This window comes from Octodon degus, unplaced genomic scaffold (genome assembly GCF_000260255.1).
Source record: "Octodon degus isolate 3935 unplaced genomic scaffold, OctDeg1.0 scaffold00029, whole genome shotgun sequence".
NCBI classification, from domain to species: Eukaryota; Metazoa; Chordata; class Mammalia; order Rodentia; family Octodontidae; genus Octodon; species Octodon degus.
In genome coordinates this window covers 18,833,334-18,845,959 of record NW_004524605.1, presented here as the reverse complement: position 1 = coordinate 18,845,959, position 12,626 = coordinate 18,833,334, and the positions used below count along the sequence as shown (strand labels likewise).

The 12,626-nt window shown below is 37.6% G+C and overlaps 1 pseudogene; it reads left to right on the top strand.

Annotated features, from left to right (window-relative positions):
• Positions 1-8,531: 8,531 nt before the first annotated feature.
• Positions 8,532-10,822, top strand: LOC101588973 (annotated as a pseudogene).
• The last annotated feature ends 1,804 nt before the right edge of the window (positions 10,823-12,626 follow it).

The following is a 12,626-nucleotide window of genomic DNA, read 5'->3' as shown; positions in this document are numbered from 1 at the left end:
CTCTCACTATGCAGCTTCAACTTGTAGTGCTCCTCCTGCTTTCAGCCTCTCCAGTGCTGGGATTACAGAGGTTCATCACCATGCCTGACTCAGTCGCTGGCTCAGCACACCCCAGGGTCAGGGCCAGCGCGGCATGCGGGACTGGGGATTGAACCCTGTTCCCTGCGTTTGCCAAAGCAGGTGCTTAGTCTGCTGAACTATCAGTCACGAACTATAAATTTATGATAGAATTCTGTTCAAAATATTCCTGTCTTCCTGGATCTGCTTCTGAATGAATTTATAGCTTCCTTTCTTTGCTTGTATGATATTTTTATTAGCTGCTTTCCTCATCCAATATGGCAACAAATGTCTGAATCCATGAATATGTATTTCTCAAATTTTTTATGTGTCTCCTGTAGTTTCTTCCTCAACTTTCCCTTTCACTGTCTCCTTTTTTCCTCCTTTGCTTGAATTCCTTGTTTCTCTTCTTTCTGCTTCATTTCATTCTTGTGACACTCTGTGTTCCTTATGTTCTTCAAAATGCTGTGATGTAGCTACTGCAACATTAATCTCCTAGTCTAGAGGGAACCAAGTCAAAGATTTAGTTCTGTGTTGTTTCTTTCCCACTAAACTTAGTGAGAACCCTGCTGTTGTCGTTTTGGTACAAACTTCCATTAACTTTACACAGTCTTCTCATGACTTTGGCAATAATGTCTCTTTGTCTCCTCTTTCTCCAAAATAGAGAAACAGCTCATCACCATCTTACAGCGAACATGAACTACACTTTTGCTACTCTGGTTTTCTCCAATTTTAATTATTGTTAAATCCACCATGTTGGATTCTTTTTCTGCAGTTTGTGTTTCCATGAAGATTTGTCATATGCTCCTGAGGGCTGTTAAATACTTTTGTCTAATAGTTGCCATTGCTCTTAGCATGAACATTCTTAAGACTTGCTCGACTGAGCACTTAAAATATTAACAATAATCAAAAAAAGAAAAAATTCCAATTTGGTTGAATAAAATTAAATATTTTCCTTAGAAATATTTTTAGTAAATATTTTGACTAAGATTTTGTACAGTAACTCTTTAAGGCTAGCATGGAAGGTCAATAGTATTTATCTGTGCATATAGAATTTGGAAGAGTTTTATTATTTTCTTTATATATTTTTGTATTGTACTAGTTACTTTAAATATATATTGCCTTTTATAAAAATAGCAAGTTAAATTTAAGGAATTCTGAAATTTTATGCTGCATGCTAATACATGCATGTCAAAATCAAAACTTCCCTATGCAATTTGAATTTCTAAAGAAAATCACATATGATTTGTCTTCCACACAATGCTCTAGGTTATCAATAATTATAGTTAAAAATATATATGACTGTCTTGTAAAAGATTCCACTCTATATTTCATCCTATTCAAGGACATTATAATTCAGTACTAAACAATAGAGGGCAGTAGAATAATGATTCATAGAACTTATTTTAGGTAAAACTTAGATCCTTCATTTCTAAATCCCAGAAAAATTGTCAAAATAAGTCTAACGTGCTTATAAGAGAACAAAAGCTAACATCCTGATTTTTGCTTTTTTATTTCCCAAAAATAATGTTTATCTTGAGGAAAGGAAAGACAGGTAGGAAGTGTTTAGATTCTGCTTCTTGCTCTGACCTTGTGCTATCTTTTCTGACTTTGAGGCTTCTATCACAGCTCTAATAAGCAGCACTTACAGTTTCCGTTGATCTGCTGCAAAGGGCGTGTGTATTCATCAACCAGTTTAGTGAAAAAGAAAATTATCATTTTAATGTACCTTCTAAATACCTGATGGTCACTGACAAAATAACACCATATGTGAGTGAATCAAACTGTTAAGTGTTCAAATGTGCTTGTTCATAGTGGTTATGTAAAAACTGACTTACTGCAGACTAAATGTCCTCAGATGTAAGATGGACAGAATGCAACCCAGGAAAATTCTGATTAAAGAAACTTCTACCAGCCCCATGCTGAGCCAGGCTGGAGCCTAAGGCTAGAGGAAAAAAATCAGTATTATATTCCTGTCTTTATTCAAAATAATGTTTTATTCATCTTGGAAAGTTTACATTGATTTTGACTTTGAAGACATTTCATTAAATATTATTTCTACTGCTTAGATTTTTGAACACTTAGTTAAATTCCGTGCTGGAGAGAGCTTACCTCAACTTAACCCAAAGCCAGTACTGGTATCTATGCAGTTAAATAATGGCAAAACAAAAAAATCATTGACAGGAGCCAGCCAGGTAGCTCAATGGGTTAAAGCTCCTGCAAGCAAGTGCAGGGATAGGGAGTTCGATCCCCTGGTTGTGGTGATGCAAGCCTGTAATCCCAGCTCTTGGGAGGCTGTAAACAGGCAGATCACCGTGAGTCTGATCTAATAGTGAGGCCCTGAACACCCCGTAGATCCTTCCCTAAAATACAAAAAAATTATTGACACATCACAGAATGATAGAAAGGTAGAAATAACATGTGCAGAGTATGCTTCATGCAGAATTACAAGTCTGATGCATGATGAAATATTTCATTAAATAATGTTTAAAGTGTTTGGGATGTACCTCCATGTATTTGAAGAACAAGTATGGACTTTTATATTGATTGTGTATTGTCTGGATGTTTAGATAGACTGCCCAGATTTAATTACTAATTTCATGGACAAAAGCATAGTAAAGATAATCATATAAGATTATGTTTTTTTTCTTCTTAATGATTCTATTGAGGATAGCAATGAGACAGTTTCAAAACTGATTTGTAGGACAGTTTCAATAATTAATACATTTCATATTATTGTCTAAGATTATGTTCTTTATTTTATGTCTTCCTTTAGTGACCTGCTGCTCACTTCAGAAACAGAATCACATGTCAGATCTTGGCTGTCCTGAAAACAAATACACTAACATCAGCAACACTAATCTCCTGAAAAATCTGGAGCTGTCCTTTGAATTTCCTCAGAAGTTTTATACAGTAAAATTATAATTTACCAATAAATAGATAGCTAGATGGATATAAGATAGGTGGATTTAGGAGCTTAATACATACCCAGCCAGGAAAAGAAATGGAGCAAAGAGTAGCTTCCTACTATTTGCTTAATGAAGTCACTTGTTTAAGAGTCCAAATTGTGCACCTTGGAAGTTCATTTTTGCAATTAGAGAAAAATCATCTTGTGCTAAAATGCATTTCACAATTGCTCTGTCCTCCACCTGTGAATCTTACGTTAAAAGCTCAGTGAAGTTCTACAGCTTTTTCTTTGCTTACTAACTCAGCATTTTCCAAAGCTCTTTGTCAATGAAAGAAATCTTATTTGATATAATCTTAAAACATCTCACAGATTTAGTATTCTTCAGAATAAAGTTTGGGAAAAGATTATCAATAATCAAGATCTAGGAGTTTAATACCTTAGTTTAGAATTAGGGTATTGCTCTTAATTAGAAATAGTCCTAATCCAGCACTCAGAGTGAGGAATTAACACGTAGAGCTACAGAGAAAAGACAATAATCTGTAAACCATGGAGATTGAGCTTAAAAAAACCCAGCTTCTTTACACAATAATATTAGAATTTTAGCCTCCAGCACTGTGCTAAAATTATTTATGTTTAAAAAGAAATATTTATAAAGGGAATAACTAATGTACATAGAAGATCAGATTTTTCTTGGGCTAGGCCAAGCTCTCCTCCTGATGGCAAAACTATCTTGGTATGTGCCTAAGGCATTTTTTTCTGATCTAGAGATACGAGGTCATATGATGTGCCTTATTTTTTATTTCTGTGTGCTTGTCAATGAACACTCAGTTGTAGTGTGATGATAGAGTTGATGGGATTTTCTGGTTGAGAGGACCTCCAAGAAATTGAAATCTCTATACAGTTCATCTCTATACATTACCTTTGCATCTATGAGATTGGTCACAACAGTTCTTGTCTATACACTGAAATATGGATCCTATACTCCATGTTGGTAGCCATGGAAGTTTTTCTTTGTGAATGCATTATTGTCATATTCAACTCTCCATCACTTTTTCATAACATTATTTGAGAAAGCATGATCCTTAGGTGTTTCATATAATTTTTTCTTTCAAATGACTTCATTTCTCTTAAGATGTATGAGTGTGAAAAATAAGCTCGTAAACATAAATTTGTGTGTGTGTGTGTGTGTGTGTGTGTGTGTATGTGTGTATCAGTTCATGATTTTCTTCACTGGATGTTAACCTACTTTTACGTTCATCCTTTGCAAACAATTCTTAGAAATCTTTCAAGAGACAATTCAATTGTGTTTTAATTTATAGGCCAATAAATTTTACTGGAAAGCAGAAAGATAGCCATTACAAATATAAACTGGCTCATAGTAATATTGACCCAACACCTAATAGCATTGACTCACTTTCAGTATTTACTTAATTGGAATAGCATTGGAAGAAGAAAATAGACTTCAAAGAATAGCCAATGAGAAATGTTATAACAAATAGAATTGTATATTACCTACTTTCTCATTGTGGAAAGGCTTTAATCAATGACTTCTGGATGCTAATTGCCTAATAAATTCTAGAATAAAATATTTCTGCATGAACATCAAATGTATCCTCATCTTCAGGGTAAGAGTATTTTTGATCTGAAGAGTTTTTGACATCATTTGCAAAGGAGGTCTTTTAATGATTAAATAAATCTTCATAACACGTATAGAAAAGTGATTTATTTGAGATTTAAATTGAAGCCCTTATATAAAAAATAAAGAACATGTCTCTCAAGAAAATTATGGAAAAAATAAATAAAAATGAAAATAATGAAGAACAAAGGTTTTTTTCAACAAAAGAATAGGAGGTGAACGTGGTCAGCATAGACAATGTAGGTGGGTAGACTTGTTGTACATGAAGTGAAAATGTTTTACCACTGAACCCCCTAATGCTCCATAATCACCACTGGAGAAGTTTGGTGGACATACAATGATTAAATCAGCAAGTGAATGTCACCATAGTTTAAGAGAAAAGGAAGAAGAGAACTGCTGATGTTAAGTTTTAGTTCTTATATTTTAATTGTAGAATATAAAATCTAACATGGTTCAATTGCTACAGCTCTCTACTTGTTTGCATTTAACATAACATGAGTATGTACATATCAAACTGCAGAGAGGGAAATAATTTGGCCACTGCTTTGTAATAATTACATAATTGGGTAAATTTTCACTGTTGGAAGTCAGATTGCAAAAAACTTCAATGAAAAATGGAGCCTTTCACATGTCTGAAAATTATTCTTTCACAATTATTTTGGAATGACTATAGACAGAAGAGATAACCACAATGATGAGCTCATGAGGTGGTGGAAGGATAACAGTTCCCCCTCTATCAACAGAACCCAAGTACCCCAAGAAAAGGAAACGATCACAGTGGAAACCTGCTGGCATGTCAGCCTCTCAGGAACCATGACGGGTAGGCTCCAAGGTCGCCAGTGGATTCCTGACACCACAGATGGCACTGAATCCATATTTTAATGCCTTTAATGAAGTACTCAACCCAATGCAAGTGTAACTTTGGGAGTTTGAAGACTGATGGCGACACCTAGAATGAATTTATTTTTCCTCGTCCACAATTTCACAGAATGTTCCTTCTGACCATATGCTGTAGTTTACAGGTGTACCATGAATTTCATGTGTTGAAAAATCACACTCCAGACTCATATGTTAACTAAATATAGGAGGTGCGTGGGTCAGAAGGCTGTTCCTTTATGGATAGGTTAATCCATTCATGGGTTAATGGATGAACAGCTCATCTGGGGAGTGGTTTTGTTTCAGACATCAAACTTTGATTAGCTAGCTTTCTCTGGTTTGCATTATCATGCCCTGTGCCAATTTGGTACTCGGAAGAGACTTCCCTTTATTATAAAAGTGCTTATCAGTTGCAGCCCTTTAACATTGATTTTGAGACTTTAGTTTACACACCTATAATATTCAAATAACGGAACTTAACAAAAAAAGGGGATACAGATGAATGTCCATTTTGTATCTGTGTATTCAATGTGGTTAGGATAGATATATAGTTACATTCTCTTAATGAATAGAGGGATTTGTTCTAATGGTGTTTGTAAATAGGATATCATGTCCACATCTTGTGCAGCAATTAACCACTAGGAAGAATGTATACAATGTGTTAATTATTGAAACTGTCCTACCAATTTGATTTGAAACTGTCTCATTGCTATTTGTTTATCAATAAAATTATGGGGAAAAAAGAAAAAAGAAAGAACTATAAGAAATAAATTTCTTTTCTTTATAAATTACTCTGCATCAGGATTCTGTGACTATAAGAGAAAGCCAACTAAAACCATATAACTCAATGTTATTGTATGATATTATTCCTTATTGCCCTGAAAAGTGTTACATTTTCATTTAAAAGAAGTACTCTATGACTTCTCTTTGGCACATCTGAATTGTCAATATGACTACTTGTTTACTTTGAGGTAATTCTTAATTAAAATAACAGTCATTTAAACAGAGCTATTGTGATGCTGCAACAGTTGGTCTGTTTTTTGCTAGGCAGTTAGAGGATGGGTATCACATACAGTATAGGTGTACTGGACAAAGAGAGGACTCCCATGGCATTATGTATCAAACAGAATAGCTATGGATTTTGTTCCCCCATGTAGAATGACATCCAACTTAAAGCATGAATTATTTCTTTCTGGAATTTTTCATTTAATTACTGGAGATCATAGTTGATCAAGGGCAATTAAAATCATGGAAAATAAAACCATGGATGAGGGAAAATACTGTCCTATCCAAGTGTTCATTTAACTATATAGATTAAAACTATAGATATGGTCCTAACCATTGTGCAGCAGTCTGACAGTAAAGGTGTGAAGATAGTGGGAAGTGGGTGGAGAGCAAGAAAACCATGATCTCAAGGAGGTGACAAAAATGTCTCAGTGTTAACAGAAGTAAATCTGCCCACGGAGGAACTTAAGATGAGGCCCAGCACTGGGGTCTAATGTAAGTGTCTTATTATAGAAAGAAAGGCAGAGAAGTCCATCAGCTCACCTGTGTTCATTGTAATATCGTTGAAAATGGGGCTGAAGAGATAGCTCAAGGGACTAAAGTGCCTGCTTAGGCAAGCACAGGGATAGCAGTTCAATCCCCAGCACCACATGCAACACCAGCCCCGTCCCCAGGGCAGGCTGAGCCGGCCAGAGTCTAGATGTAGTGGCTCATGCTTGTAATCCCAGCACTAGGGAGATTGAAAGCAGGGAGATCACCATGAGTTCAAAGCTGCAAAGTGAGACCCTGAAATAACCAAATACATTTAAAAAATAAATAAAATAAAAATTATGGCTGAAAATTTAACTTCAAGTGTTCCTTAGGCTAGTCACCCTATGCCCCAAAAAATAAAGAAAAAAGAAAAGGAAAAACAATATGCATTGGCTTCTTCGGAGGATTGCTTCCACTTGACGGCACTGCTAATGCAGGGGTGATTCACACACAGTGCTCCCAAAGTGTTTGCCAGTGCTAACTTCCTCCAATAATACAGGACCATGATGTGACTAGCATCACTGATTCTCCTTCAGGAGAATCATCCCTTCTTTTTGGTGGGAAGAGGCCAAAGCCAGTGCCAGCCTGGGGTAAGAGGAAGAGGATGAGGCTAGGACCCAGACCTGGAGAATATTAAAGGAGAAAATTATAAAAAAGCCCTGCAGTTTTTAGGAGCAAGTCTTTCTCCAGGAACTTGAACCTCAGCTGTTATGTTCTTTTGAGAAGCAGAACACTGAGTAAACTCTACCTGCTTAATGACAATGTCAAACAACCATAGTTATTCATGCATATAATGAGAATTATGTCTGATTCCTAGGAAGCAGATGGAAGAATTCTATACATTGGATACCAGAGGCCTCCAAAAGGCCAATGGGTTAAAGTTTGGTTTCTAGGGTGGTGCTATTGAAGGTAGAACTTCTGGGACATGGTGCCTTGTAGGAAGTCCTTGGATCACTGAAGGCCTGCATGAAAGATACTTTGGGGACACCGGAATCCTCTCTCTGTTTCCTGGCTGTCCCCATCAGAGGCTCATGGCAGTAAGATAGCCTGGTCTTAGACCAGAGACTTGAGAATTATAAATGAAAATAAATCTTTTTCTTTTACACTTAGATGCCCTGGATATTTTGTAATAGTAGCACAAAAATGTGTAGGTATAAAGGAAATCCTAAATATTTTAATATAAGCACAGCCGTATTCTCTGAGTAATATTAATTTGGACTTCCTTCTGAGATCCTGAAAAGCAAATCTAAATGATGCCTAGGGCACCTGTGTTTAAAATTTGGAGAATCTTGCCAAAGTTCTAGTATTATTATCCTGAGGCTTTTGAATTGCTTTTAATTTGTACTGTTTTAAATGTCTTTTTATATTTAAAATCTAGCATGTAATTATTTCCATATATGTGATTCAGATATTTATTACTAAAAATATTCTATATAATATGGGATGCTCAATAATTATAGTACTGGAGGTTCAGGCTGGTCCTTTTGTTGCCAGGTTGCCTCTGAGGTCGGTGCCTAGGTATAACTAAAAAGTGAACCTTTCTTCAGAGATGTCAAAAACAAACAAATCCGAGTCTGGATCTCACTCTTCTCACTCAAGATCGTCATCAAGCTCTTGTTCTCGTTCGTTTTCTAAATTACAACCCAGAAGCTGATCTGTCTCTCGCAGGCTGAGTTCTAGGTCTCATTCCAGATTGTATTCTCCAGCTCATAGCAGAGAAAGGAATCACCTCAGAGTATATCACAATTGAAATTTCCGAGGTCACAACAGAAGCTATCTGAGACCCTATTATTTCTGAGGGCGCAACAGGAGCTTCTATCCATGGGGCCGGTACAACCGTGGAGGCCATGGAAACTACCGTTCTAATTGGCAGAACTATTGTCGAGCATGTGGTCTTTGTCCTGGCCGTTCTCCATCCTGGCCCCCAAAGAGAAAGTCTCCTTCACAAAAGTCCAGGAGCCATTCTAGAAACTCGGATAAGTCATCTTCTGATAGGGCAAGGCGCTTCTCATCCTCTCGTTCTTCCTCCAAACACAGCCAAGTTGAATCTTCTAAGCGCAAATCTGCAAAGGATAAAAAGTCCTTTTCCACGGATGGCTGGTCATCTCAAGCCACTGGGGATAACCAGGGAGATGAGGCCAAGGATCAGACCTTCTCTGGAGGCACCTCTCAAGACACAAAAGCATCTGAGAGTTCAAAGCCATGGCCAGATGCTACCACTAACAGCACTGGTTCTGTATCGCTCATCTCTTGTAGCATTTGCCCTGAGTCCCCGGGAGCGAAGCTCAGCTCTCAAGAGACCTCTTCAGTCTGTGGTGGTGAGGCGGTGGTTACGCCGCCCTAGCTCTGTGCCAAAATCTAGTCCTGCACTTTCCAGCACGTCCCAGATGGGCTCATCTCTGCCAAGCGGTGCTTTTTACTAGTCTGGGAACCATCAAAGTTGGACCACGGCTCTGGATCTTTGCGTAAATCCAAAAAAAGCCCTGCAGGTAAGAGTTCACCAGCCACTGGCTGTACTATGGCTCATCTCAGAAGGGGGAGAGTGCTATTGCAGGAGGAGCAGCCTATACCAAGAGGTATCTAGAAGACCAGAAGACAGAGATTGGGAAAGATAAGGAGCAAAAACTGACAAATTCTGATAAAAAGTGAAGGAGGGCTGGCCAAATGTCTCAGTGGCTTAAAGCGCCTTCTTAGGTGGACGCAGGGGCCGGGGTTTGATCCCCGGCATGCCATGCCAGCCCCACCCCAGGGGCACTCTGAGACCACGATTGAGACTGGGCATGGTGACGCGGGCCTGTAATCCCAGCTCTTGGGAGGCTGAACACAGGGTTATCAGTACGAGTACGATCTATGTAGTGAGAACTTGTAGACCTTGTAAACCCAAAGATTAAAAAATAAAAAAAAAATAATTAAAAAAAAAAGAGCAAAGGAGAAAGGGAGCTTCTCTGACGCAGATACAAAAGTGAAACCGGATTAATTTGCTTCCAAGACTGACAGTGAGAAGCCTTTTAAGGGGTAGCCAGTCACCCAAAAGGAATAAGCTTTGTGATGACATTGAGAAGACAGCATACTTCTACAAGGAGGCGGTGGACATTCAAGATAAGGACAAAACTAAGGGAAGAAAGGAATCTGAGTTTGACTATGAACCCAAATTCATGTTCAAAGTCATAGCTGATGCAAGTAAAAACCAGGAGGACGTGAAGTTGGGCAAATGGGAGGGCCAGAGGTATGGAGGGAAGGAAAAGCAGAGGAAAGCAGAGGAAATGGAGGAGGAGCCTTTCACAAAGAGAACCAAAAAGGAAGAGTGAGGAGGGGCCAACAGGAGTGAAAGTGGGCACCGGGATTTGTGCTTGAGAAGAATTTCCGAGTGACAGCGTGAAAGGCCGTGCAAGAGAAAAGCTCACTACCTCCCCCAGGAAGACCTCTGAGAACCGTGAACAGCTGGGAGCCAGAGGAGACTTATCCTCGGCAAAACCTTCATCTTCCATTACTTGAGAGGCCCAGGTCAGAGTACGCATGGATCCATCTGACGAGGACCTTGTAGGGCCCAGGGGTTTGTTGGCTCAGGATCTCAAGTGTTATCAGGATCTAGTTCGTAGCAACTAAAAGGAGCAAACCTTTCCATCCGTTGTCCTGCACATTCAGTCGGCTCAGTCTCAGCCCTTCAGAATGGTTTGCTCAGCATGTGGTGACCATTGTTCACCAGGTTAAAGAGCATCGCTTCGGATCCTCTGAAAGGACACTGAGTGAATGTTTTACGAAACACCTAGAGAGGAGCTGAACAGGAGGCAGCTCAAAACAAGAAATGAAAAAAATATATTACTAATGTTAATCTTGTAATCACTTATTATATAGCAAATGTTTCCATAAATAAACTTTTTTATGCCTAAAATAAAAATAATCTCAATGTAGAATATAATGTGACTGTCTGTGGTTGTTGAAAGAATAGTTTTTATCACATGATGACCTTTCTCAGGAAGAAACATGTACTACTCTTTTAGTGGGATGGGTATTTCTTTTCTTTAAATTTGCAGGTCAGGTTAGCTTTTCCACCTTATTGATTTGCTTTTAGGCTTACTAAATTAAAAATAGGAGAAGGACAAAAATTAACTTTTGTTATGTTCCTGGCAGCTTTATGAAATTTATTATTCACTTCAGACTCTGACAACAAGAATGGACGGGCATGGTACTGGATTCTCTCTGGTGTGCTTTTTGGCTGTTTATAGTGCTATAGATTTCATAAAACCACTAGCAAGGACTGAGATATATTTTCAGTGTATTTTTAATTTAGTTCTTGAAGAAACAAAACAAAGAACTTGGTGTTATATTCTAAGTTTAACTTACCTTTCGTTTCTTACTGAAGCTTTTATTGAGTCATCCTTGGGGCTCTGTGCTGTATGTCCGTAATAAATAATTTCCTATGTCTTATCATTACTAGTGTAATAGAGTACCACAAACTGCATGGCTAAAAACTACAGAAATTTATTCTCTCACACTGTAGGAACACAGGGTCTGAAATCAAGGTGTTGGCAGGATTAGTTCTTTCCACGGACTCGGGGGAAATCTGTTCTATTCTTCCTTGCTCCTCTGTGGCAGCTGCTCTAATTTTTAGCTTTGCTAGTTCACAGAAACATTGCTCCAAGGCTACCCGCTCTCATTGTCTGCTTTCCTAGGTATTATCTCTTCTTTGTGTAAGGACACAGTCCTGGAACTTAAGCTCAGGCTAATGCAGCCTGATCTTATTTTAACTAATTACATCAGGAACTACGTTACTTACAAATAAGCTCATCTTATGAGGTTCTAGCAAATTGTAAATTTTGAGGGGCGTTGTTCATTTGAGGAGCACTATTGTACCGCATATTTAATTCCTTTTCAGGGTTAAACAAAACTTCCAGATGTTCTTTCTTTGGAGTATACTTCTCATTGCTTCTGGAGCAACCTAGAGTATAAATATTCTGTCTTTCTTTGGGGATGGGGCCCTTCAATTCCCTCCTATAGCATTTATTACAAATCAATCTTACCAGTTACCATTTGAAAACAAAATCACCCCCATGTCTTCTTTTTCCACCCGATTACAAGCTTTTGAGAAGAGGGAGCACATGTTGATGCTGTTGAAATCTTAGACTTCAGCAAACACACATCATACAAAAGACAAAGTGTTGACATTATTAATTTATCCATTTATTTAATCTACAAAATACCTACCATGTGTTTGTATAAAAAGGACAGCAGGTGAGAAAATATTTTAATGTCCTTCAGTGTATATTGATCTTAACCACTTGTATACTGATTCCACTGTTTTCAGGACATGTACATAGATGCACAGTGAAGCATGGAATTTAACAAGGGTCATAGAAGCCAGAGATGTATGCATTTTGGCTAACTATCTATGACATTTATCCTGTAAGAACTAGTTGTTTTACTTGCATTTTCTCATTTCCAAAATAGATATAAGGCTTTTTATAATAATATATTATGTGCTGTATTAGTTATAACACATATGGCTAAAGATAATAAAAACTTACACTAATTATATATTAGACAAATATAATTTATTACTTTTATTTTTTAACTTTAATTCTAGATGGTGACAGTCACCAAAATTTATTCTTT